The sequence below is a fragment of the Bombina bombina genome, chromosome 2 (genome assembly GCF_027579735.1).
Source record: "Bombina bombina isolate aBomBom1 chromosome 2, aBomBom1.pri, whole genome shotgun sequence".
Taxonomy (NCBI): Eukaryota; Metazoa; Chordata; class Amphibia; order Anura; family Bombinatoridae; genus Bombina; species Bombina bombina.
Window position 1 is genome coordinate 405,705,823 of NC_069500.1, and position 24,970 is coordinate 405,730,792.

Here is a 24,970-nt window from a genome sequence, read left to right on the forward strand (position 1 = left end):
ATCGTACAACAAGTACAAACACATCATAGCATTTACGTAAACATTACATATATAAGGTAAATTTCTATGAAAAGGGAGACAGAGTCCTAACAGGACCTAGGTTATCGTCAAGGAGGGGGGGGGGGGCAGGGGAAGGAGGATACTCTAAGATAACTTTAAAGGGGGGGGGTGTACTTCAGGCGTGCAAGAGTGAGGTCAGACCTACTACTTATGCAGTTGGGGATGTACTGCCACTTAGGTGTCAAAAGTGGGAAGCCAAAGGGTATCAAATCTATTTTTCCAATCGGACCAGATTAGTTCAAAGAAGTCAGTCCTACCCGAGGCATAATATATACTCTTCTCCATAGAGTACATGTAGGCCATGGTAGATATAATATCCGACCAGGCTGGGGGGAGGGATCTTTTCAAAGATCTCGCGATATTAAGTTTAACAGCTGATAGAAGGTAAACACAAAGTGCACCATAATGTTTGGATAATTTACAGACACCCAAGTGAAACAGTGCCGTCTCAGGGGTTCTGGGTAGGTTGATACCAAAACTGGTTAATGTGGAGAAACATTTGTTCCAGAGAGGTTTGAGTCTGGGACAGCTCCACCATATGTGGATCATATCTCCTATGTGCGAGCAGTCTCTCCAACAAGTGGGGGAGGCCTCTGGGAAGATTTTCGCAAGTCTAGCTGGGACATAATACCAGTGTGTGAGCACCTTAATGTAAGTTTCAAGGATGGTAATGCAGTGAAGGATTTTCTTTGTAAAAAGGAGCGTGCGTTGCCACTCCAGAGGGGGTTTCGTAAAGTTTAACTTCCGTTCCCACTTCAGAATATGATGGGCTTTGTCAGCTGGGGCAGCACCTTCCATGAGGGAATAATGTAAGGACAGTGGTTTGCCCAGTCTGAGTCCCTGTTGCCATCTAACTTCCCAAATGGTAAGCTGTCGAGGCAGAGTTGGTCTAAAACCCCACCTAGATAAGAAACTGGTAACTCTGGAGTATTCAAATTTCATATACAAGGGTGTTGATGGGATTATGTTGAGTTGGGTGTAGGGGGGGAAGGATGTATGTGGCGGAGTTGACCAAAGGTCTCCCACCTTCATGATACCCAGCCGAGCCCAAGCGTTTGGGTGGGAGTCCGGTAAACCGGACAGGAGACTAGTTACAGAGGTAATTGGGGAAGGATGAGGGGCTACCTTGGGGTTATGCCTCAGGCGGTCCCAAGCAGATAGGCATTCCTGTATAATCGGATTAGAGGCGCCCAATGTCCTTCTGCAATGGGGTGGCGTCCAAATTAGATCCCTTAAAGTAAGGTTATGTGGTAGGGAGGCTTGTTCAATAGACCTCCATTTACTGTCTGAGTCCCTGACCCCCCACTGGGAGATATGGGTGAGCATAGCTGCATCCGCATACCTGAAAATAGAGGGAGAGGCAACCCCGCCGTGCATTCTGGGGTATTGCAGGGCATTATGAGCAACTCTAGGGGGTTTACCCTGCCAAATGTATTTGGTACAGGCGCTCTGGAACTGTACTAAAAGGGATCTGGGAACTCTTATTGGTAGGCAACGGAGTGCATACGTGAGTTTAGGAAGATAGCTCATCTTTAGAGCTGCTATGCGTCCTAACCAGGATACACATTTGAAGTTCCAGCGTGTGGGCAGGGACCTTAGTTCAGTCAGGAGTGGTTTGAGGTTATCCTCAAGAATTTGAGGGAGGGAATTGGATAATTTAACTCCGAGATGGGACACGTACTTAAGGCTGGGGATAAACTTATATTTTTTACATAAGTTTTTGGGAGTCTCCTCGGGAAATCCAGAGGTGTATAGTTCAGATTTCGAGTGATTTAATTTGTAGTACGACAAGGAACTGAACGTCTCTAGGAGGGACAGGAGTCTCGGGATCTCTCGAGAGGGACTGGAGAAGAACAAGGTGTCATCTGCAAATAGGGCTATTTTGTGGACCGTACCGTGTAGAGTAATTCCCGAAATCTCTTTATCTGACCTGATGGCCGCAGCCAGAGGCTCCATGGCCAGTGCGAACAGAATCGGGGAAAGGGGGCACCCCTGACGGGTGCCATTGGAGATAGGGAAGGGAGTGGGGTCAAACCCCAGTCCTCTCACCAAGGCCACCGGGGAGGAATATAGAGCTTTAATTGCCGAAATAATTCGTGTAGGGAACTGGAAGTTCTCTAGGACCCGCCAGATGTATTCCCATCTGACGCGGTCAAAGGCCTTCTCGGCATCCAGGGAGAGCACCGCAAGTGGCTTGTTCAATCTCTTGGCCTCTAGGAGTATGTTAAGGAGCCTCCTGGTGTTATCTGGGCCTTCCCTCCCTGGTATGAACCCGACCTGGTCTGGGTCAATAAGTGATGGGAGTAATTTTGCTAGTCGGTTAGCCAGGATTTTGGCGTAGATCTTAACGTCGGTATTGATGAGAGAAATGGGTCGATAATTAGCGCAAAGGGTAGGATCTTTATTGGGTTTGGGAATGGTAATGATGGAGGCCTCAAGGAATTCCTTGTCGAATTTCCCCGTGGACATAGCCTTGTTGAAAAATCTGGTAAGCATAGGGGCGAGTTCTGTTAGATATGTCTTGTAGAAGATGGCCGTGAAGCCATCAGGTCCAGGGGCTTTAAGAGATTTTAGTTTTTTAACAACCAATTTAACCTCCTGACTAGTAATCGGGGAGTCAATGTTCTCTTTATGAGAATCATCTAGGGTGGGAAGCTCAAGGGAGCGAAGGAAGGAATCTATGTTTTCCGAGGGGGCTTTCCCGTGCGTCGCGGTAGTGCCTATATTATAAAGGTCAGAATAGAACTTATGAAACTGTTGGCCAATCTGGGAAGGAAGCCGGAACGAACAGCCACCCTGTTTGATTTCATGGATACGAGTGGCACCTGCACGTTGCCTGATTTTATTGGCTAGTAAAGAATCTGCTTTATTGCCCTTGGAGTAAAGGAGGTGTTTCAGACGGAGGAGATTAGATTGTGTTTTACGAAATTCTAATTGGCATATGTGCCCGTCTAAGGTCTTCCACCTCAGATTTGTGGGCTACTGAGTCCGAGATCCGCTGTTGGGTTTCAAGTACCCGCAGTCTGCTATGTGCTTGGGAGAGGGAAAGGCCTGCTTGTCTCTTGAGATGAGCTTGCTTACGAATGAAAAGGCCTCGTAGAGTAGCCTTAAATGCCCCCCAGATGATATTCTCACTAACTTCTGGGGTGTCATTGGTCTGGAGGGTGAAGCAAATCTCTTTCCTGATCTCCTCTCTAAACGGGACATCCGAGAGGAGATGGTGTGGCAGTCTCCATGGGGCTCTCGTTTTAGTGGTGTGACTAGAGTCAACATCTAAGGTGATAAGGTCATGGTCGGACCACGGGGTAGGGTGAATATTCACGGAGCGGATCAGATCTAAGTCAGTAGGGTGGCAAAAAAAGTAGTCCAGCCTAGAGTGTGTCGAATGAGGGTGGGAGAAGTGGGTGAAATCTTTGTCTAGAGGATGCATAGACCTCCAAATGTCAAAGTACGCGAACTGGCAGATAAGTTCCCGGAACCTACGACTGGTAGGGTCGTGGTTGGAGGGGAGTCTCTTAGAGGGGCCTGTTTTCTTGTCCATCTTCTCGTCCCATACCATGTTCAGGTCACCAGCGAGGATAACTCTGCCTTGCTTGACCTTCTCCACATGCAGGAGGACTTTCCTGAGGTATCTGGGTTGGAGTGAGTTTGGGAGATAGACCGAAGCAAGGGTATATGTGACATGATCTAAATTACAAATAAGGATGAGATATCTAGCCTGAGGGTCTCTGAATATAAAGAGGGGCTCGTAAGCCACTCTTTTGTGTATTAGTATGGCTACCCCTCTGGCTTTCTTTGTGAAGGAAGCCGCCTCAAATACTGGGAAGTCCTTGGAAGTGTGAGGGGTGGGGGAGTCCGCCAGGAGGTGCGTCTCCTGTAGGAAGGCCACGTCCGCTCCGTGGTGACGGAGGGATCGCAATAGAAGGCATCTCTTGCCTACAGTGTTGAGGCCTCTGACGTTATGAGTGAGGAATCTGAGGGAGGCCATCTAGAGTTCCTGAGGAGGGGGGGGGGGAGATGAGAAGGGTAAGGACAAAGGTTGGATGAAGGGGAGGATGGAGGATGAAGGATATCAAGTGGAAGTAGTCCACCTATGTGGGGCCCTAGAATGGGCACCAGAGATTGGGGGGGAGTTAACCTTGTTTAAAAGACAGAGGGACTAGTGCAAATAGCCCCGCTCAACTATAAGAACATCACATAATATCTAATTAACCATATATAACAACTTAAACATTAACTTAAATTAGTTACAATGAATATTGTAAAATGGAAACAGATCACAATATATATACCGGGCAGTGGTAATACAATGCATGCCGACAATCTCAAGTGGGTGAGGCTTGAGGCCTCAGGGTGTGGTCAGGGGGGTTCGGTTTTGACCGCTTTGGTCTTTGTTCTTTAACAGACCACTCGGGGGCTGTGGCCCTCAACCTGGAGCGAGACTCTTGCTGGATGTTGGGGGCTGGTTGGAGGCCCCAATTAGCTAGTAGAGTGCCTCCCATAGTAGGCGAAGAGACTGTATGGGTTTGATTGTCCTTAGTCACAATCAGCTTAGTGGGAAATCCCCATCTATATTTGATCCCTGCTTTCCTCAGCTGAGTAGTGATTGGAGCATAGAGCTTTCGTTGTTGCAAGGTATGTGAGGAGAGGTCAGGTAGTAGTTGGATATCTTTGAGGTTATCGGGCAAAGTTGGTCTGTTGTATGCTGCCTGCATCAACCGGTCTTTGAAAGTGAAGTGGTGGAAGCAGACGACCACATCTCTTGGTTTATCTGATGATACTGCACGTGGCCGGAGAGCCCTGTGGGCCCTTTCCATAGCATGCATGTTGCCTTCCAGAGGACCCAAGTATGCTGTGAATAAAGCTGCTAGAAATTCCTGTAGACCACCCGTGGTTACCGTCTCAGGTATGCCTCTAAATCTTATATTGTTCCTCCTAGCTCTATCCTCCACATCTGCCAGCTTCAGCTCCAACTGGGAGATTTGTTCGGCCAGGTTTTCTGCGTAGGCCAGGAGGTTTGAGTTATCAGTGGCTAGATCATCTTGTTGCCGTTCGAGGGAATCAACCCTATCTCCTATTTCTTGAATTTCTCTTTTAAGTTCAGCCGAACTTCTCTGAATCTCAGCAGTGATAGATTTGGTCTGAGCTGTGAGGAGTTTCTGGAGAGTACTTTCGGTGATGTAGTGGTTAAGATGCGCAGCAGACTGAGAACTTGATTGCGATCCTTCATCTTGAGATTCTGGGTCGCTAATGTCTTTGCTCACAGAGGGAGGTTTCTTGCACGGTTGAGAGAAATGGTCTAAAACAGTCTGCTTCGAGGCCGCTTGGGTCTTGGAGTTCTTTCTAGCCGAGTGTGACATGATTGATGGTTAAAGGGGACCAAAGGGTTTGTTAGTATGGTGGAGACCAGGTCCACCCTGACCACGTACCCGTAGAGAAGTCGTGAAAGCCCTGGACTAAACTCAGAGGAAAAGAAGGGTTAAAGTTCAACACTTGAATAATACATTAACAATATATGGTATACTGTAAGAGCGGGGCCCGCACTGTCCTCACAAGGAGTGATACCTAGCACATATTACTACACCTCAGTAATGCTGTTGGCTCCAAAGAGCCCCCACGCACCTCAGGGGGGGGATACGACCAAAAGGAAGGGAAAGGGATAGTGGAGGTGACCAACCCAGACAAGCTGGGTCGGAGCGGAGGAGGCGCGAGGGGGAACAATGCAGCCTGTCCCGAGTAGTGGGACCCACAGGACTATCACAGAAAAAACAAACAAACCAAGAGCAGTAAAGACATGCAGAGAGACAAACTAAGTGTATGTCAAATCTTATACTGTAGCGGGTCTAATACACAGCGCTTATTGCGGCACCCTTGTGGAGAGAACGCTAAGGCTAGGTGGCAGGTTAATATGAGCTCTATAACGTCCTAAATCCTAGGTGTGATCTGGAGCTGAGTTGTTCACGTGGGTGTACTTTGAGAGATGATCTATCGGTGTAATCAGCACCTACAATTTTGTAGCAGCAATGTGCAGGACTAATATAAAGTGTGCACCTTAAAGCCCAAATGTGGGCAGTAAATATCGATATGGGGTTACACAAATCTGAGTTTTGCTTTGATGGTGGGGCCTTTTAGTGTGTTATGTGTAATTGTTAGCCTAGCCGGACTAATCCACTTGAGAGTGTGGTAGGGAGTGTGTATAAGATCTGATCAGGGCTAACAGTACTGTCTGAGTCTATACTAAAAGAATAATAAAAAAAAAAAAAAAAAAAAAACAGGAAATAAAAGCCCCTTCCTGAATCCACATCTAGATCCGTATCCTACACAGTAATATTAGAAATGAGGTCTGTGTGTCAGAGTTAGGGTATGCCAAGGGCAAAGTGGAACTGATTTGTCAGTGTTATGTGCTGTTGTGCTATCCTTGTGTGAAGTGTGCACCTTATACATATACCTGTAAGGAAGAAAAGGCAGGTTAAAACAATCACACTACACCCTGTGCAAAAAGCTCAGGGACACCAGAGCTGACGCAGCAGCTATGACACTAAATTAAAGTTCAGTCCCAGTGATGTCCATAAAACTGTTATTCTATAGAATGGTGAAGAGTGTCCCCAGGAGGGATATGTGGGGATTATGAAAACGGAATGTGCTGATTCACTGGGTTAATAACAGCTGATGTGTCTTGTAAATACTTTGATATATGGGGGCCTGCTTTTTAGTGGGAGACCATAAATGAGCAGAATGACTTAGTAATAGAATCAGGCAACCTTTGTTAGAAGTCTCAGGGTCAAAAAATAAAGACTGTTCTGGCCCTATGGGCTTTGTGAAGCTGTAGGTGGGCCTGTTAAAGCCAGACTGGGTAGGACCTGGGGCTCTGCAGGCAAGATAGTTATATGTAGCCCGTTTAACCTTTGTCCTCAGGAGATGCAGGAAGAGGGTGAGAGGGCTAGGTGACCAGTTTATGTGACCCCCAGGCTGTGAGTGTTTAAGATGGGGTTAACTCACCTGCCTGGTCTGAGATGGATTAGGTCCGGAGGCTGTCAGCACAGCTGCTGCAGCACTTGTAAATACTCCTGCGTCCCAGCAATCCAGGGACACAGCAGGGGTCGTCTACCACAGGGACTGTAGATCGGCGGCTGGTGGTAGCGCAAGTGGCTGGTTCAGTGAGGCTCCGGGAGCCCTCCCAGGTAGGCCGCGCCGCCACGGAGGGAGAAGGCAGCAACTAAGATGGCGGATCTTCGCGCCCTAGCTCGTTTAGGCGCGCAAGGTCCCGGAGTGTCCGGGTAGCAAGTTTGAGCCCACAAGGTCCGGGCCAGCTGTGTCACACCCGATGTGAATAGCGGCAGGGCCGGGTGAACAAACCGCAGAGTGGGTATCCTTCCAGTGAGGCGGCACAGAGAGGTATGCGGCTCAGACTTCAGCCTGTCAGCAGGTATTTCTAAGCAGCCGGTTCCTTGGTTGGCAAGGTGGTAGAGATCTTCAGCTCCGGAGCGGATCCCCGACCCTCCGGAGCGAGTAGGAGGCCCTGTGTGAGGATCAAGCAGCGGCAATAGTACACCTGGGGCACCGGTAGTTCAAAGTTTCCCAAATGCCCCCAAGTTTCAAAAGGGGGATAATAATCTGTTGATATGGGCTTGAGTATGTCCGGAATACCTCCCAATGTAGGGAATAATACCCTTTATAATGCACTTTTAGGGCATTAGTTGCAGGAGCTCTCCTCAGACACGTCTTCCTCTGTTGGCGGTTAACTCCGCCCCCAGAAAGGCAAATTTTAGCCTGAGAGCTGTTTAGCTAAATTGGGTTCTGGCTGTGAGGGGAAGCGCATACATTACAATATAACGCTAAAAACCCCAAAAGATTTTGTGTGATTTCTCTCCATGCTGGCGAGGTTTTGATCATCAGGCCCTGAGTATCGTTCATCCCTTTTGATCATTTATACCTTTGTTTCTCAACCACGGTTCTCAAGTACCCCCAACAGGCCATGTTTTCATTATAGCTGAACCATTGCACAGGTGAAGTAATCAGCCGATCAGTAACCATGGTTACTAACCTGCTCTCACCCATAAGCTGATTATTTCACCTGTGCACTGGTTCAGCTAGAATGAAAATCTGGACTGTTGGGGGTACTTGAGGACGGCAACAATGATTTATACCACCACAGAGAAAGACATCTTCTAGAAGTGTTTATAGGACTAAATAATAATTGAGATTGAGACATTACTATCACTGGTAGCTACACATTTAAACAAAATGACTTGTCCGTCAAGTGTGTGTAGCCACAGTCTGAAATAGTGATAAGAATTTGGGACCTAGTACTTTTAGTGTATAAACAATCCTATTATTCCACTTGTATTGCGTGAGGATTGTTTGTTTAAGAGGTTTCCCAGCAAGTATATTCAATTTTCACACTGGAAAGCGCATATGAGAGAATAAGAGACACAGCAAATTATTTGAGAGGAACCTCACAATCCGTTAACGACTGTGTGCAGCTAATTCACTAAAGCTTACTTGTGTTTGTTCTTTGGTGAATCAACTCCACCAAGTAACTGGTAAGGCTTGCAAGACCGTTTAGTGAATTTTGCCTAATGTGTTGGAGTAGTCAACAAGGAGAGGTCAAGGAAAAAGGGTAATGACAAGTACCTTGCAGCAGCAGAGGTGATGAGACCTAGTATAAGAGTGTAAATAATACATATTAGAGAAAGTGTGGGAGACAGACAGTAAAAGTAGTCAAGGAAATGTGATGTCAGTCCAGGAAACACTAGGTAATAGCAATTCACAGAGGGAGAAGAGAGAACATCCAATGAGAAAAATGAGAAAGAGAAGGAACAGAGAGTATGCATTGAAAGGTACAGAGCATACAAATCCTACTCCCTGCCTGTTGTAGCATCCCAGGGGGTTGGGGCATGTGCTGGGTAAAAGTCATCCTATGATACTTTTTCCCAAAGGGCACCTCACTAATAAAAACACATAGGCAGAGCCAGAAGTTATAAACAGATACTTAGGTTCTAATCTTGTTCGATCACATCAAGTATCATGCTTAGTACCTCAGCTTCTCTCTGCAGCTATGCTTCTGAGCAGGCAATTTTGCACCCCTCAGTGGCTCGCGGCTACTCTCACTGGCTGTACAAGCTGCAGCTCAGTTCACTCTGGCAGTTTAATAGCTCAGTCTTGCTCAGAGGCAAAATGAAGCGCCCAGCCCTAGAAAATAAATCAACAAGTGAGCCTATTTGGACACTATATCTGTCTTCAGGCCTTGTGGTGTGGCTACAGTGAAGGCCACCAAATTTATTTTTTTCGTGATTCAGACAAAGCATGCAATTTTTCTTCATAAATGGAAAGAGTCCACAGCTGCATTCATTACTTTTGAGAATTCAGAACCTGGCCACCAGGAGGAGGCAGGGACACCCCAGCCAAAGACTTAAATACTCCTCCCACTTCCCTCATCCCCCAGTCATTCTTTGCCTTTCATCCCAGGAGGTTGGCAGAGAAGTGTCAGAAGTTTTTGATAGTCTCTTATGGAGGGTAGTACTCTTCGGCATGGGACTGGAGTTTTAAGTAGTCCTGTCAGCCTCTCAGTGAGAGCATGGCTGAAAGTTAGAGTCCGGAGATGCAGAAGGAGTCTTTCTGCGAAACCATCCCATATCATATTAACACACAGCTCAGTGTCGACGAGTTTCGCTGCCTGCTTTTTTCTCTCAAGTCCATGGCAGAAGCAACGCCACTATCTCACACTTGAAGGGCCGTGTTCCTGTTCCACGGCATAGATTCCGATAAGATCGTTTCATTTTACTTTCATCATGGATGTATTGTATTTTCAACTGTTTATCCAAGAGGGGTTACATCCTTTCGGGGATAACTTTAACATAGGCTCTCAGTGAGGCTCCCTTTTGTATCTAGGAATCAAGGGTTAATATCTCCTGAGGGGGATTATTGAACAGGGGGGTTATAATCATGTTTGTTATGTGATTCTGTCTGCTACTGTGTAGTGTTGCTTCTGCTCATGGCTATTTTGGAACATAACGGTTTATGTCTAGTGACGCGGCCTTTTCGGTCAGGCGCGCTTTTGCATGGACTGCATGGTTTACGCTTTCCTGACCGCGTGGTGATGGAGAAATCCTGGTCCGCTGGTGTCTGGTTCTCTGGAGGTGGCAGTGTCCCAGGTTATGAAGGATTCTTGGAGACGGATGTCTCTGATTCAGACTCTACTTCTTGTGAAGAATATGAATTAGCCCGGGTGATACATGCCCATCAGTTATGTTCTGAATGCCGTTTTAGAGTGCTCTGTTCCTCGGGATCGGGTGCCCGCTGAGCCATCCGCCTCTGGGGATTCTATTTCTCACGAGACGAGTTCCCTACCACCAACTTTTATTTCGTATGCAGGTAATCCAAACGCTACCTATCCTTTCTAGGGAGTGTGGCCTGTTCCCACCGGAGGTTACAACACGGTTCCGCATGGCCATATCTTTGGTGCTGTCGCATATGCACCTCCCGGGAGTGTGCTTATGATATTGTCCATGTTTTGTTAACCGGGGCTCGTCAGGCGTGGGATCACCTGGTCCAGTTCAGCCTTCTGGGGGAGCAACTGCCCCTGAGGCCTCGGGGTCAATCTTCTGGGCCGGTGTTTCCTTTTGTCCCGGCAGAGGTATGTTGCACCTTTCGTTATAGACTGGTGCACCTTCATGTTCTACTAAGGCACGTTTTTGGTGTTGCTGGAGGATCCCACTCTTAATGGGTCTAGGGATTCTCTGTCTTACTTTTCGACTGGCTTGCTTACATAGACATAAGGGGATAAAGTAATCTTCTTTTTTTTTTTTTTTTTTTAAATTCGTCTTTATTAGCAGGGAAAGATAATACATTCACAAGACATAATAGCGAGGCAAACAAGAGCGGTGCGCAGACCGCAGATTTAACCAATCCATACATATTTGACCAAATTTGCGATGAGTTGCCTAGAGAAGTGGGTTTATCATAACATATAAGCAAAATGAATGCAGTATAGAGGCTTGTGTTTTTTTTTTATCTATGTGAAGCAATCTCTCCCCATTTTTTGTTGAAGACATCAAAACAATTAAATTAAATTAACATATTAACAAATAAACAATGTTAACCGTAGTTTCAGGAAACCCGCCCCCTAAAAGAAGAAAAAAAAAAAAAAAAAAAAAAAAAAAAAAAAAAAAAAAGAAAAAAAAAAAAAGGTATATTAAAAAAGGGGGTGGAGGAAGAAAGAAAGGAGTGGAGGGAAGATGGAATGGGAAACAGGTAGGCAATGAGGTATCAAGGGAAGGGAGTTGGGGAACGTGCGGTCCCCACCCGAACATCAAGCGGACGGGGTATTGCAGGATGTGAGGTATTATGACTCCTTAGATTATTGTGTGTCAGGTTAGAACAACATTTCCTCCCGGAAAACCGCACCAGGGGTACCTATAGGGGGTTCCATGAGCTCCTGCCACTCACCTCTCAGGTTTGCTAGTTGCATAGATTCTAGCTGAACAAAGGGCCCAAGAACTTGTCGTTGCAGGGTAGGTTGTAAGGTCATAACAAAGGGCTTCCATTTTTTAAGGAAGGGTTGTAATCTAAGCTTAGTGTTAAGTTTAGTGTCATGCTGTTCCACGAAGAGCTGTTTCATCAGGCGAAGCCTGAACTGGGCTATCGTGGGTGGTTTTCTAGAAAGCCATCTCTCTAATATGCAGCTGCGGGCCAGGAGTGTACATAGGGTGAGAAGTTTGTGAAGCCGTTTATGCTCAGCCTCCCATCCAAAAACAAACACATTATTCACCCCTATTTCAATCTCAATTTTGAATGTGATTCTAAACCAGTGTTGTAATTGCCCCCAGAACTGTCTAATCTGCGGGCAAAGGAAAAAATAATGCTGTAGTGAAGGGGATCCCTCACTACATTTAACACATGCATCAGGCTGCTCAGGTTTCCATTTCGATAATCTGTGAGGGGTGATGTAGTCTCTGTGTAGCATCCTGAGCTGGGATTCTCTAAGTGGTATTGCTAGTGTAGCTGATCTAGCTGTTTCTATGCTATCTGTTATGTTTTGTATCGTCAATGTCGGGGCAGTGTCTAATTGTAAGTTAGTGAGGATCTGTGTCTGTATAATGGGTTCTTTACGCTTTATTAGTTGTTTATAGAAGTCTGAAATTGAGAAACAACCCAGTTGAAACATGGTCTGAGAGACAGCAAAGGGAGATCTATTCCAGAAGTCCGTGTTAGCGAGCATGAGGCTCGAGACATAGTGTCGCACCTGCAAATATGCATAAAAGTGCTTGTTGGGAATGGCGAATTTGGTTTTGAGTTCTTGGAAAGATCTAACCGTGTGCAACAATGGGTCTACCACATCACCCACTGTCCCGAGTCCCAGAGATTTCCAAATATGGAAAGGTTTATATTCATTCCCTGCCGGGAAATCCGGATTGCCTACGAGTGGCAGAAACTTTAAGGGGGGGTGAAGAATTCCCATATGTTTATGGATTAATTGCCACGCTCTCAGGGGGTCCTTATATAGGACACTGGAAGCTATGGATTGTGGAATGTCCTTCAGTGGGGCATAAGGGAGATATGCTAGAGCGATGGGGGCCAGATGCGCTTCTTCTAATGGGGCCACACAAAAGTGGGAGGTGCCCAGTTGCCAATCGGTTACCAATCTGGCTAGGGTCGCCCAATTATAAAGCTTTAAGTTGGGGACTCCCAGACCTCCGCTGAGAAAGGGGAGCTGAAGCTTCTCCAGAGCTACGCGGGGCTTCCTACCTTTCCAGATGAAGGCGGACATAGCTTTGTTCCACATGGCCAAATCGCCCTTGGATATAAGGAAGGGCAGCATCAACAAAGGGTATAATATTTTCGGTAGTAGGGTCATCTTGACCAGGCTGACCCTGCCCGATAGACCCAGTGGGAGAGTGTTCCAGCTATGAAGTTGTGTGGCTAAGCTCTTACATCTCTCAGAAATGTTGAGCGTATACATCTTGTGGGGGTCTTTATGAACCTTGATGCCAAGGTATGTGAGTGCCCCCGGTACCTCCACAAACGGGAAGGAGGAACCGGAATCGGGATGTTTGTTAAGCCACAGGATCTCCGATTTGGAGGTGTTGATTTTATATCCCGAGAAATTTCCGAACTCGGAGATAGTCTGCATTATACGCGGTATGTGTTTGGAGGGTGAGTCTACAAAGAGTAGCATATCGTCCGCATATAGGGCTATTTGAATCGGGTTATTTCCCAGTACAATGCCCGGAAAAGAGTCCCTCAGTTTGATGGCCAGAGGCTCAAGAGCCAGATTAAACAGAAGGGGCGACAGGGGACACCCCTGTCTAGTGCCTCGCTGCAGCTGGAAGTCTGAGGAGAAGAGACCATTAACCAGAACTCGAGCCATTGGGGCGTGGTACACTTTACGGATCATTTCTAAAAAGGGGCCATTAAAGTTGAACCGTTGCATCGTATCTATCAGGTGGGGCCACTCCACACGGTCGAAGGCCTTCTCCGCATCAAGCGATAGCAGGAAGGCCTCCGCCGCAGTGGATCCCTCTCCCCTCTTGTTCAAGGACCAGTAGTGGTCAATGACATGAAGCACCTTGCGAAGATTAGTTACCGAGGATCGTTGAAACACGAAACCCGTCTGGTCTGGGTGAACCAATTGGGGGAGGGAGGTTTTTAATCTGTTGGCCATTATTTTCATAAAGAGTTTATAGTCCGTGTTGAGTAGGGAGATGGGGCGATACGATTCAGGAAGAGAGTGGTCTTTACCCGGCTTGGGAATCAGGGTGATGTGTGCAGAGGTGAAATCCCGAGAAGGCAATGCCTCCTCCTGAAAGAAGGCATTGAAGAGCTTGGTCAGTGAGGTGCCAATTTGTGGTAATAGGATTCTATAGAAGTCGGCCGGAAGACCATCCGGTCCCGGCGCCTTCCCGACAGGGAGAGACTTCAAGGTAAACGAGACCTCCTCCAACGTGATGGGGGCATTCATAGCATCCATCTGGTCTTGAGTTAATTGAGGCAGTTTAAGATCTTGCCAGAAGTGATTTTTGGAGGCCGGGTCAGGGGAGTCCTGACACGTGTAAAGTCGTGTAAAATACTGAGTGAAGCAATCTGCAATTTCCTCGGGGGAAGTGTGTGTGCGCCCGTTATGTTTAAGTGCCGCAATGTTAGACCTTGAAAACTTTGGTTTAGTTAGTGCCGCCAGCATTTTACCTGGCCTATTACCAAATCTGTAATATTTACCAGCCATCTTTAGCAAGCCTGAGGCCGCCTGATGTCTCATGAACGCTTCCAATTCAGCCTTACTGGCCACGTATCTCTCATACGTGTCAGATGTTCGGAGAGAGCAATGGGCTTGGTAGGCCCGGGACAGCGTTTTGTTAAGGTCCAGGTATCTGAGTTGCGTTTTGTATTTAATTTTTGAGATGTATGAAATTATGGAGCCGGATAGAACCGATTTTGCTGTCTCCCAGAAAAGCTGGGCGTTATCTATATGTGCCCTGTTGTCGGTATAGTAGTCGGTCCAGGCCTGTTGTAGAAATTTGACAAAGGCCTCCGAGGAGGCTAGGTATGTAGGGAATCTGAGAGTATTCCTGTTTGCTCTTGGACCATGTGCGCCCAAGATCAGTGCAACTGGTGCATGATCGGATAGGACAATATCATGTATAGTGCAGGTCTGAACCTGAGAAATCAGGGGCTTAGAGACCAAGAACAGGTCAATCCTTGATAAAGTGTGTTTGGCCTTGGCTAGGCAAGTGTAGTCCTTGCCCTCTGGATGGAGTGATCTCCAGACATCACACGTGTTAAGGTGTGTCTCCAGCATATCAAAAATCTTGGATTCATATCTCGCTTTGTAATTTTTCTTAGGGTCTTTCACTAGATGAGTGCCCAGCCAGGCTCTATCCAGCATGTGTGAGGGGGAGATATTGAAGTCTCCGCCTATAATCAGTCTTGAATCCATATACGGGCAAAGTCTTTGGGTTAAGTGCCTCCAAAAATACGTTGATCTATGATTAGGGGCATAAATGTTGCAAAATACATACTTGACATCATTGATGTCTGCCTGTAGGATCATAAATCTGCCATCACTATCTAGATATGTATGATTAACAGTCACCTGAAGTCGTTTGCCAAGTAAGATAGCTAGACCTCTACTGGCACTAGTGTGTGAATTATAGAGCACATGGCCCACCCAATCCCTCTGTAGTTTAGAATGTTCCTCATCTAACAGATGAGTTTCCTGTAATAGGGCTATATCCGCACCCAATCTCCTTAGGTGCGTAAGTATTGCCCGCCTTTTAACGGGGGAGTTGATGCCTCCCACGTTCCAGGTCAGAATTTTAAGGGGCATAGGAGACTAACTTATGGTAGCATGGAGGGTTGCTAAGCCGGGACAAAGCCCAAGGAGGGGGAGGGGCGGGAAGACAAGGAGGGGATGGGAGGGTTGGGAAGAAGAGAGAGGGAGAGAGAGAGAGGGAGAGAAAGAGAGAGGAGGGAAAAAAAAAAAAAAAAGGCCCCAGAACAAAACAGAACAAAACAAAACCCACAATATCAACACCCGTGTGAACCCTCCTAGCAGAATGAATAAAGACAGACGGCTGAACCGCCAGCAATTTCTTAGGCTTGTAACATATGTGCAAAGGCAACAGTCCAACAAATATTGAATTAGCTAGAGAAACGTTACAATTAGAAAACCTTTTTCTATTGCACCTGAAAAAGAGCAAGGTTAGTAATAACAGTGCAAGTATCAAAGTGCTTGTGTGGTAGAGGTAGAGCAGTGTCACAGGGGACCACCAAACAAGCAACAAGTTGGTAAGAAGGGCGATATGTTTAAGTAGCCCTTTTCTAAAATACATGAAAACAAGCAATGGGAGGTTCCCCTGATTCCACTCACCCCCCCCCCCATTCGTGTACATGGGCAATACTTATATAAGCTGTTTCAGGAGACCTTGCACTAGAGTAAAACAATTTAAATATACTTGCAAATCCTTTTCGTGTATCATCAGGTGGGTTCCTGTCTGAGACATGAAGGTAACTAAACCTGTCAAAGAGAGCATAAACATTAACATATCCCCTCCCCCCTCCCCCCCCCACATGACAAACGGGCCAGTTGACAGGATTATAGGCGGTCATTATGTCAAACAGAGCAATTGTCACAAAGACCGCAGTCACTAGCTGGAACGAAAAGAGAAAAGTTAGGACAACACAAAAGTAGACAAATGCCCAGCCAACATCGCACATTATAAATTTCCATGTTTTAAACTTTCTAAACTTAGTTTTTTTATCTAAACAGGTATGCTCCTTTAGGAGCCAGACCTCAGCTATTATCATGACCAAGGCTATGTACAGTGAGTAGGTAAATAACCTCTCCATTATTTAACACAGATCAGTGGGAAAGTCTAGGGTCGTTCAGAACTCCTGTAGCTGGTCAAGCTGCCGGCTGACGGTCTTCAGTAGCCAAATAACTGCGTAGAGCTAGAGGGGAGTGGAAGTATTTTATGCCATGGGGCGTTTGAAGGCGCAGCTTGGCAGGGTAGAGTAAGGCTACTTGGCGACCCTGTTCGTGTAATTGCGAGCACAAGGGAGCAAACTCCTTTCTTTGTTTTGTTACTTCAACAGAGAAGTCCTGGAACAACAATAGCTTGGAATGTTCAAAGATAACTTCTTTATGAGATCTGTAAGCCCTGAGGAGTTTAAGTTTTTCCTGAAAGTTTAAACATTTCAAAATGACCTGTCTGGGTTTCTGGTTAGCATGTTCAAGAGTCCTTTCAGGCCCTACTCTATGGGCTCTCTCCACATCGATAGGCAGGATATCAGGGGGTAGACCCAGCAACTTGGGGAATGTGAGGGCAGTAAACTCCAAGAGGTCTTTCCCTTTCACTGACTCAGGGACCCCTACAATGCGCAGATTATTGCGCCGACTTCTGTTCTCTAAGTCGTCAACCCTCTCACGCAGAATTTGATTTTGTTTTAGTAATTGCTTAAGTGATGCTTCAGAGGTGACCTGCCTATCTTCGACATCTGAAATGCGGTTCTCAGCTGCACTTATGCGGGAGGAGAACTGGCGGACCTCGCTTGTGAGTGTGTCTACCCCAGATTGCAGGGAATCCATTTTTGGGAGAAAGAAAGATTTAAGTTCTTGCAGTAGGGATTTATGGTCCTGAGTAGGTGATGTTGGACCCACCGTGTTTGTGTGAAATTCACTGTGCACCTCCACATTGTGCTTTTGTTGTTTTTTATCTGCTCTTGCCCTTTGACTCATGATGTCGTTAGTGGAAGGAGTTAGTCTCTGGAAATATTTATCCACTTTCATGTATCCTGACAAAGCGTCACTTGTTAGGAGTTAGTGCACAAGCGTTCAGATTTATAGTATGCTACCCGTTCTGAGTTTGAGGACCTGCCTAGAATCATGTGGCTATGAGGGCCCCAGGTGGATAAGAGTGGGCCCAGCCTACGGAAAGAAAGTTCCCAGGACAAGTTTTACAGTCCTGCGTTCGTGGCCGAGGGGCCTTCAGACAGTTAATGTGCTGGGGGGTTTGAGCAGATAGGTGGCTGGAGTCTAAATAAGAATAAGGCCTCCGGGTAAGTTAGGTAGATTAAGCAACAAAGTAATCTTCTTATAGTCTTTGTTATTTATGTATCCTTTTTTCCAGTTCTGAGCTTGGAAGTAGTGATGTCGCGAACTTAAAATTTTCCGTTCGTGAACGGCGAACGTCCGCAAATGTTCGCGACCGGGCGAACGCCATTGACTACAATAGGCAGGCGAATTTTAAAACCCACAGGGACTCTTTCTGGCCACAATAGTGATGGAAAAGTTGTTTCAAGGGTACTAACACCTGGACTGTGGCATGCCGGAGGGGGATCCATGGCAAAACTCCCACGTAAAATTACATAGTTGATGCAGAGTCTGGTTTTAATCCATAAAGGGCATAAATCACCTAACATTGCTAAATTGTTTGGAATAACATGCTTTAAAACATCAGGTATGATGTTGTATCAATCAGGTAGTGTAAGGGTTACGCCCGCTTCACAGAGACAGACCAAACTCCCCGTTTAACGCACCGCAAACAACCACAAACAGTCCATTTGCACAACCGTAAACTCCCCATTTGCACAAGGTTGGATACCAAGCTAGCCATGTCCCATTCCTTGTCCTCACTGATGTCATTGAAGGTCTCTTCCTTCACCCAGCCACGTACAACACCAAGTGTCCCCGAAAGGTGACAACAAGCCCCCTGGGACTCCTGCTGTGTTTGGTCTTCCACCTCCTCAAAGCCACCTTCCTCCTCTGACTCCTCTTCTTCAGACTCCTCTCTCTGCGTTATTATAAGGTGTGTTAAGTAGTACTATTCTTATCAGTTTAATCCCTGTTACGTCCCCTATCAGGGGACGTGTATATGGCATGGATTTTAGGAACCGGGAGATGGAAAAAGATGCTTGGTCGGTCCACCAACTTCAAATTTGGGGCACTGTGCGTGCAATCGTGGCCGGACATTTGGCCGAAACACAAGTGGCTGTTAGATAACAGTCCGGCCACAAGATAGATAGATTTGATAGATAGATACATAGATTAGATAGATAGATCAATAGATGCAATAGATACATTTGATAGATACGATAGATAGATTTGATAGATATATAATTTCCCAGACAGGGAATTACAAGACGTGCGGTCTGAGACCCATGGTAAGGTCCCCAGAGGCAGTTGTGGCGCCAGGGGACGTGTATATGGCATGGATTTTAGGAACCGGGAGATGGAAAAAGATGCTTGGTCGGTCCTCCTACTTCAAATTTGGGGCACTGCGCGTGCAATCGTGGCCGGACATTTGGCCGAAACACAAGTGGCTGTCAGATAACAGTCCGGCCACAAGATAGATAGATTTGATAGATAGATACATAGATTAGATAGATAGATCAATAGATGCAATAGATACATTTGATAGATACGATAGATAGATTTGAGAGAGAGATAATTTCCCAGGCAGAGAATTACAAGACGTGCGGTTTGGGACCCATGGTAAGGTCCCCAGAGGCAGTTGTGGCGCCAGGGGACGTGTATATGGCATGGATTTTAGGAACCGGGAGATGGAAAAAGATGCTTGGTCGGTCCTCCTACTTCAAATTTGGGGCACTGCGCGTGCAATCGTGGCCGGACATTTGGCCGAAACACAAGTGGCTGTCAGATAACAGTCCGGCCACAAGATAGATAGATTTGATAGATAGATACATAGATTAGATAGATAGATCAATAGATGCAATAGATACATTTGATAGATACGATAGATAGATTTGAGAGAGAGATAATTTCCCAGGCAGAGAATTACAAGACGTGCGGTTTGGGACCCATGGTAAGGTCCCCAGAGGCAGTTGTGGCGCCAGGGGACGTGTATATGGCATGGATTTTAGGAACCGGGAGATGGAAAAAGATGCTTGGTCGGTCCTCCTACTTCAAATTTGGGGCACTGCGCGTGCAATCGTGGCCGGACATTTGGCCGAAACACAAGTGGCTGTCAGATAACAGTCCGGCCACAAGATAGATAGATTTGATAGATAGATACATAGATTAGATAGATAGATCAATAGATGCAATAGATACATTTGATAGATACGATATATAGATTTGAGAGAGAGATAATTTCCCAGGCAGAGAATTACAAGACGTGCGGTTTGGGACCCATGGTAAGGTCCCCAGAGGCAGTTGTGGCGCCAGGGGACGTGTATATGGCATGGATTTTAGGAACCGGGAGATGGAAAAAGATGCTTGGTCGGTCCTCCTACTTCAAATTTGGGGCACTGCGCGTGCAATCTAATGTGCCACCAGATAGGAGTGGTGTGTTAAGTAGTACAATTCTGATCAGTTTAATCCCTGTTACGTCCCCTATCAGGGGACGTGTATATGGCATGGATTTTAGGAACCGGGAGATGGAAAAAGATGCATGGTCGGTTCTCCTACTTCAAATTTGGGGCACTGCGCGTGAAATCTAATGTGCCACCAGATAGGAGTGGTGTGTTAAGTAGTACTATTCCTATCATTTTAATCCCTGTTACGTGCCTTTTTTTTGGTTTGGTTTTTGAAGCCTCAGTGCAGCACCAGAGGCCAGAAAAATTTGGCATGTACACATGCCTGAAAAATTAGGTATTGTTGCAGCCGCCAGAAAAATTGATGTTTGTTTCCAAGGCAGAAAGTGCCCGAAAACATTGCGGCTTGAACCCTAGTTGGTGGCGGATAAGTCACGCAAGTCATCCGGCGTTCGAAGATAAAATACAGCAGCGTGTGGACCATTTTTAGCCCAAGGCAGCTCATCTCATCAGGCCTTTTTTACTTGAATATATCGCCCAATGTCAGTCCCTTCGGGATCCATCCCTCATTCATCTTAATAAAGGTGAGGTAATCTAGACTTTTTTGACCTAGGCGACTTCTCTTCTCAGTGACAATACCTCCTGCTGCACTGAAGGTCCTTTCTGACAGGACACTTGAAGCGGGGCAGGCCAAAAGTTCTATCGCAAATTGGGATAGCTCAGGCCACAGGTCAAGCCTGCACACCCAGTAGTTAAGGGGTTCATCGCTCCTCAGAGTGTCGAGATCTGCAGTTAAGGCGAAGTAGTCTGCTACCTGTCGGTCGACTCGTTCTCTGAGGGTGGACCCCGAAGGGCTGTGGCGATGCATAGGACTTAAAAAGCTCAGCATGTCCTCCATCAAAAACACGTCTGTAAAGCGTCCTGCCCTTACCGGCGTTGTTGTGGGAGTCGAAAGATTACTTTCACCTCTTCCCCTGTTAGATTCCCGTTGTGCTGTGACATCACCCTTATACGCTGTGTAAAGCATACTTTTTAATTTATTTTGGAACTGCTTCATCCTTTCCGACTTGCGGTAATTCGGTAACATTTCAGGCACTTTATGCTTACACCGGGGGTCTAGTAGCGTGGACACCCAGTACAGGTCGTTCTCCTTCAGGTTTTTTATACGAGGGTCCCTCAAAAGGCACGACAGCATGAAAGACCCCATTTGCACGAGGTTGGATGCCGAGCTACTCGTCCTCAGTGATCTCACTGAAGGTATCTTCTTCCCCCAGCCATGTACAACACCACGGGTACCAGATAGGTGACAACGAGCACCCTGGGATGCCTGTTATGGTTGGTTTTCCTCCTCCTCCTCAAAGCCACATTCCTCCTCTGACTCCTCTTCCTCACAATCCTCTTCCTGCGTTGCCGCTGGTCCAGCAAGCGATGCTGATAAGGCTGTTTCTGGTGGTGGTGGTGACCACCTGATCCAGCACTCTTCGCAGGGCACGCTCCAGGAAGAAAACAAATGGTATGATGTCACTGATGGTGCCTTTGGTGCGACTGACTAGGTTTGTCACCTCCTCAAAAGGACGCATGAGCCTACAGGCATTGCGCATGAGCGTCCAGTAACGTGGCAAAAAAATCCCCAGCTCCGCAGAGGCTGTCCTAGCACCCCGGTCATACAAATACTCGTTAACGGCTTTTTCTTGTTGGAGCAGGTGGTCGAACATTAGGAGTGTTGAATTCCAACGTGTTGGGCTGTCGCAAATCAAGCGCCTCACTGGCATGTTGTTTCACCGCTGGATATCTGAAAAGTGTGCCATGGCCGTGTAGGAACACCTCAAATGGTCACACACCTTCCTGGCCTGCTTCAGGACGTCCTGTAAGCCTGGGTACTTATGCACAAAGCGTTGTACGATCAGATTACACACATGTGCCATGCACGGCACATGTGTCAATTTGCCCAATTTCAATGCCGCCACCAAATTACTTCCGTTGTTAGAAACCACTGTGCCGATCTCCAGTTGGTGCGGAGTCAGCCACTGATCCACCTGTGCGTTCAGGGCGGACAGGAGTGCTGGTCTGGTGTGACTCTCTGCTTCAGGCAAGGCAACCCCAAGACGGCGTGATGTGGAATAGTACCTGGGGAGCTAGGGGGCTGCCGTTGATGTGGAGCAAGACGCAGCAGCAGAAGAGGACTCAGCCGAGGAGGTTATGGAAGAGGATGGAGTAAGAGGAGTAGAGGAGGTGGCAGCAGGCCTGCCTGCAAGTCGTGGCCGTCTCACCAACTCCTCTGCAGAGCCATGCATTCCATGCTTGGCAGCCGTCAGCAGGTTTACCCAATGCGCAGTGTAGGTGATATACCTGCCTTGACCATGCTTTGCAGACCAGCTATCAGTGGTCAGATGGACCCTTGCCCCAACGCTGTGTGCCAGACATGCCATTACTTCCTTTCGCACAATCGAGCACAGGTTGGGGATTGCCTTTTGTGCAAAGAAATTTCGGCCGGGTACCTTCCACTGCGGTGTCCCAATAGCTACAAATTTTTTGAACGCCTCAGACTCCACCAGCTTGTATGGTAAAAGCTGGCGGGCTAAGAGTTAAGACAAGCCAGCTGTCAGACGCCGGGCAAGGGGGTGACTTTATGACATTGGCTTCTTACGCTCAAACATGTCCTTGACAGACACCTGACTATGGGCAGATGAGCAGGAACTGCTCCGGAAGAGAGACGGAGTGGTGAATGGTTGAGAGGGGGCAAGGAGGACAGCAGTGGTTGATGTGGCTGAAGATGCTGGACCAGGAGGAGGATGGCGGCTTTGAGTTTGTGTGCTGCTTCTACTCATGTGTCGATCCCATAGGCGTTTGTGATGTGTGATCATGTGCCTTCGCAAAGCAGTTGTACCTAGGTGGGTGTTGGACTTCCCACGACTCAGTTTCTTTTGGCACAGGTTGCAAATGGTATCGCTGTTGTCAGAGGCAGACACACAAAAAAAATGCCACACTGCTGAGCTCTGCGCTGACGGCATTCTGGTGGTGGCAACAGCATGCGTTGATTGGCGTGCTGTCTGGCTGACCCTGGGTGCCGATGCATGCTGTCTGACTGTGCCACTAGCTCCTTGCGATGACCTCCCCCTGCTTCCAACTCGTCTCCTCCTCTCTGTCTCTCCATCTGAACTTTACCCCTGTTCTTCTTCTCTTCTAGCGGGCACCCACGTGACATCCACGGACGCATCGTCATCATCAACCGCTTCACTTGTATCTGACAAATTAACAAAGGAAGCAGCAGCGGGTACAACATCATCATCATCACACCGTACATCCATGTCTGTAATGCTGCCTGACTGAGATATATCACTGTTATCTACATCCTCTGTCAATGATGGTTGCGCATCACTCATTTCTTCCAACTGCTGTGTAAATAACTCCTCTGACAGATCAAGTGAAGCGGCTGTGGTGCTAGTGTTGGTGGTGGCGACAGGCGGGCGAGTGGTAACTTGAGAGGTGCCCGAAAATAAGCTGGAGGAGGATGGTCCGTCAAGGTTCGGAGCGGAAGCTATAGAAGATTGGGTGTCCTGTGTTAAAAAGTCAACTATGTCCTCAGGACTTTTCGAGTTCATGAGACGTGGCCTCTGAACACTGGGCATTATTCTAGGGCCAAAGGGAATCACAGCACCATGACCACGACAGCACCTGCGGGGTGGCCTGCCTCTGCCTGTCATTTTTTTTTTTTAAATGTACACTTACACTACTATTAAACAAGGTATGAGTGTTGGCACTGGGCAAGTGGGCCCAGTATAAGCTGTGAGCCTGACACAAAAAATCAGACTGATGTTTCACTGTCCAAAAAGTTTTTATTTTTTGAAATGTACACTTACACTACTATTAAACAAGATATGAGTGGTGGCACTGGGCAAGTGGGCCCAGTATACGCTGTGAGCCTGACACAAAAAAGCAGACTGATGTTTCACAGTCCAAAAAGTTTTTTTTGTTTTTAAATGTACACTTACACTACTATTAAACAAGATATGAGTGGTGGCACTGGGCCCAGTATAAGCTGTGAGCCTCACACAAAAAATCAGACTGATGTTTCCAAGTCCAAAAAGTTTTTATTTTTTGAAATGTACACTTACACTACTATTAAACAAGATATGAGTGGTGGCACTGGGCAAGTGGGCCCAGTATACGCTGTGAGCCTGACACAAAAAAGCAGACTGATGTTTCACAGTCCAAAAAGTTTTTTTTGTTTTTAAATGTACACTTACACTACTATTAAACAAGATATGAGTGGTGGCACTGGGCAACTGGGCCCAGTATAAGCTGTGGGCCTGACACAAAAAAAGCAGACTGATGTTTCACAGTCCAAAAAGTTTTTTTGTTTTTAAATGTACACTTACACTACTATTAAACAAGATATGAGTGGTGGCACTGGGCAAGTGGGCACAGTATACGCTGTGAGCCTGACACAAAAATGCAGACTGATGTTTGACAGTCCAAAAAGTTTTTATTTTTTGAAATGTACACTTACACTACTATTAAACAAGATATGAGTGGTGGCACTGGGCAAGTGGGCCCAGTATACGCTGTGAGCCTGACACAAAAAAGCAGACTGATGTTTCACAGTCCAAAAAGTTTTTTTTGTTTTTAAATGTACACTTACACTACTATTAAACAAGATATGAGTGGTGGCACTGGGCCCAGTATAAGCTGTGAGCCTCACACAAAAAATCAGACTGATGTTTCCAAGTCCAAAAAGTTTTTATTTTTTGAAATGTACACTTACACTACTATTAAACAAGATATGAGTGGTGGTACTGGGCAAGTGGGCACAGTATACGCTGTGAGCCTGGCACACACGCTGGCAGGCAGGCAACTGCAATTAGATTACACAAGCAGACTGATGTTTCACAGTCAAAAAAGTTTTTTAAAAAAAAATTATTTACACTACTGCTACACCAGATATGAGTGGTGGCACTGGGCAAGTGGGCCTGGCACACACACTGGCAGGCAGGCAGGCAGGCAACTGCAATTAGATTACACTATCAGACTGATGTTTCACAGTCAAAAAACATAATTTATGCTTACCTGATAAATTTATTTCTCTTGTGGTGTATCCAGTCCACGGATCATCCATTACTTGTGGGATATTCTCCTTCCC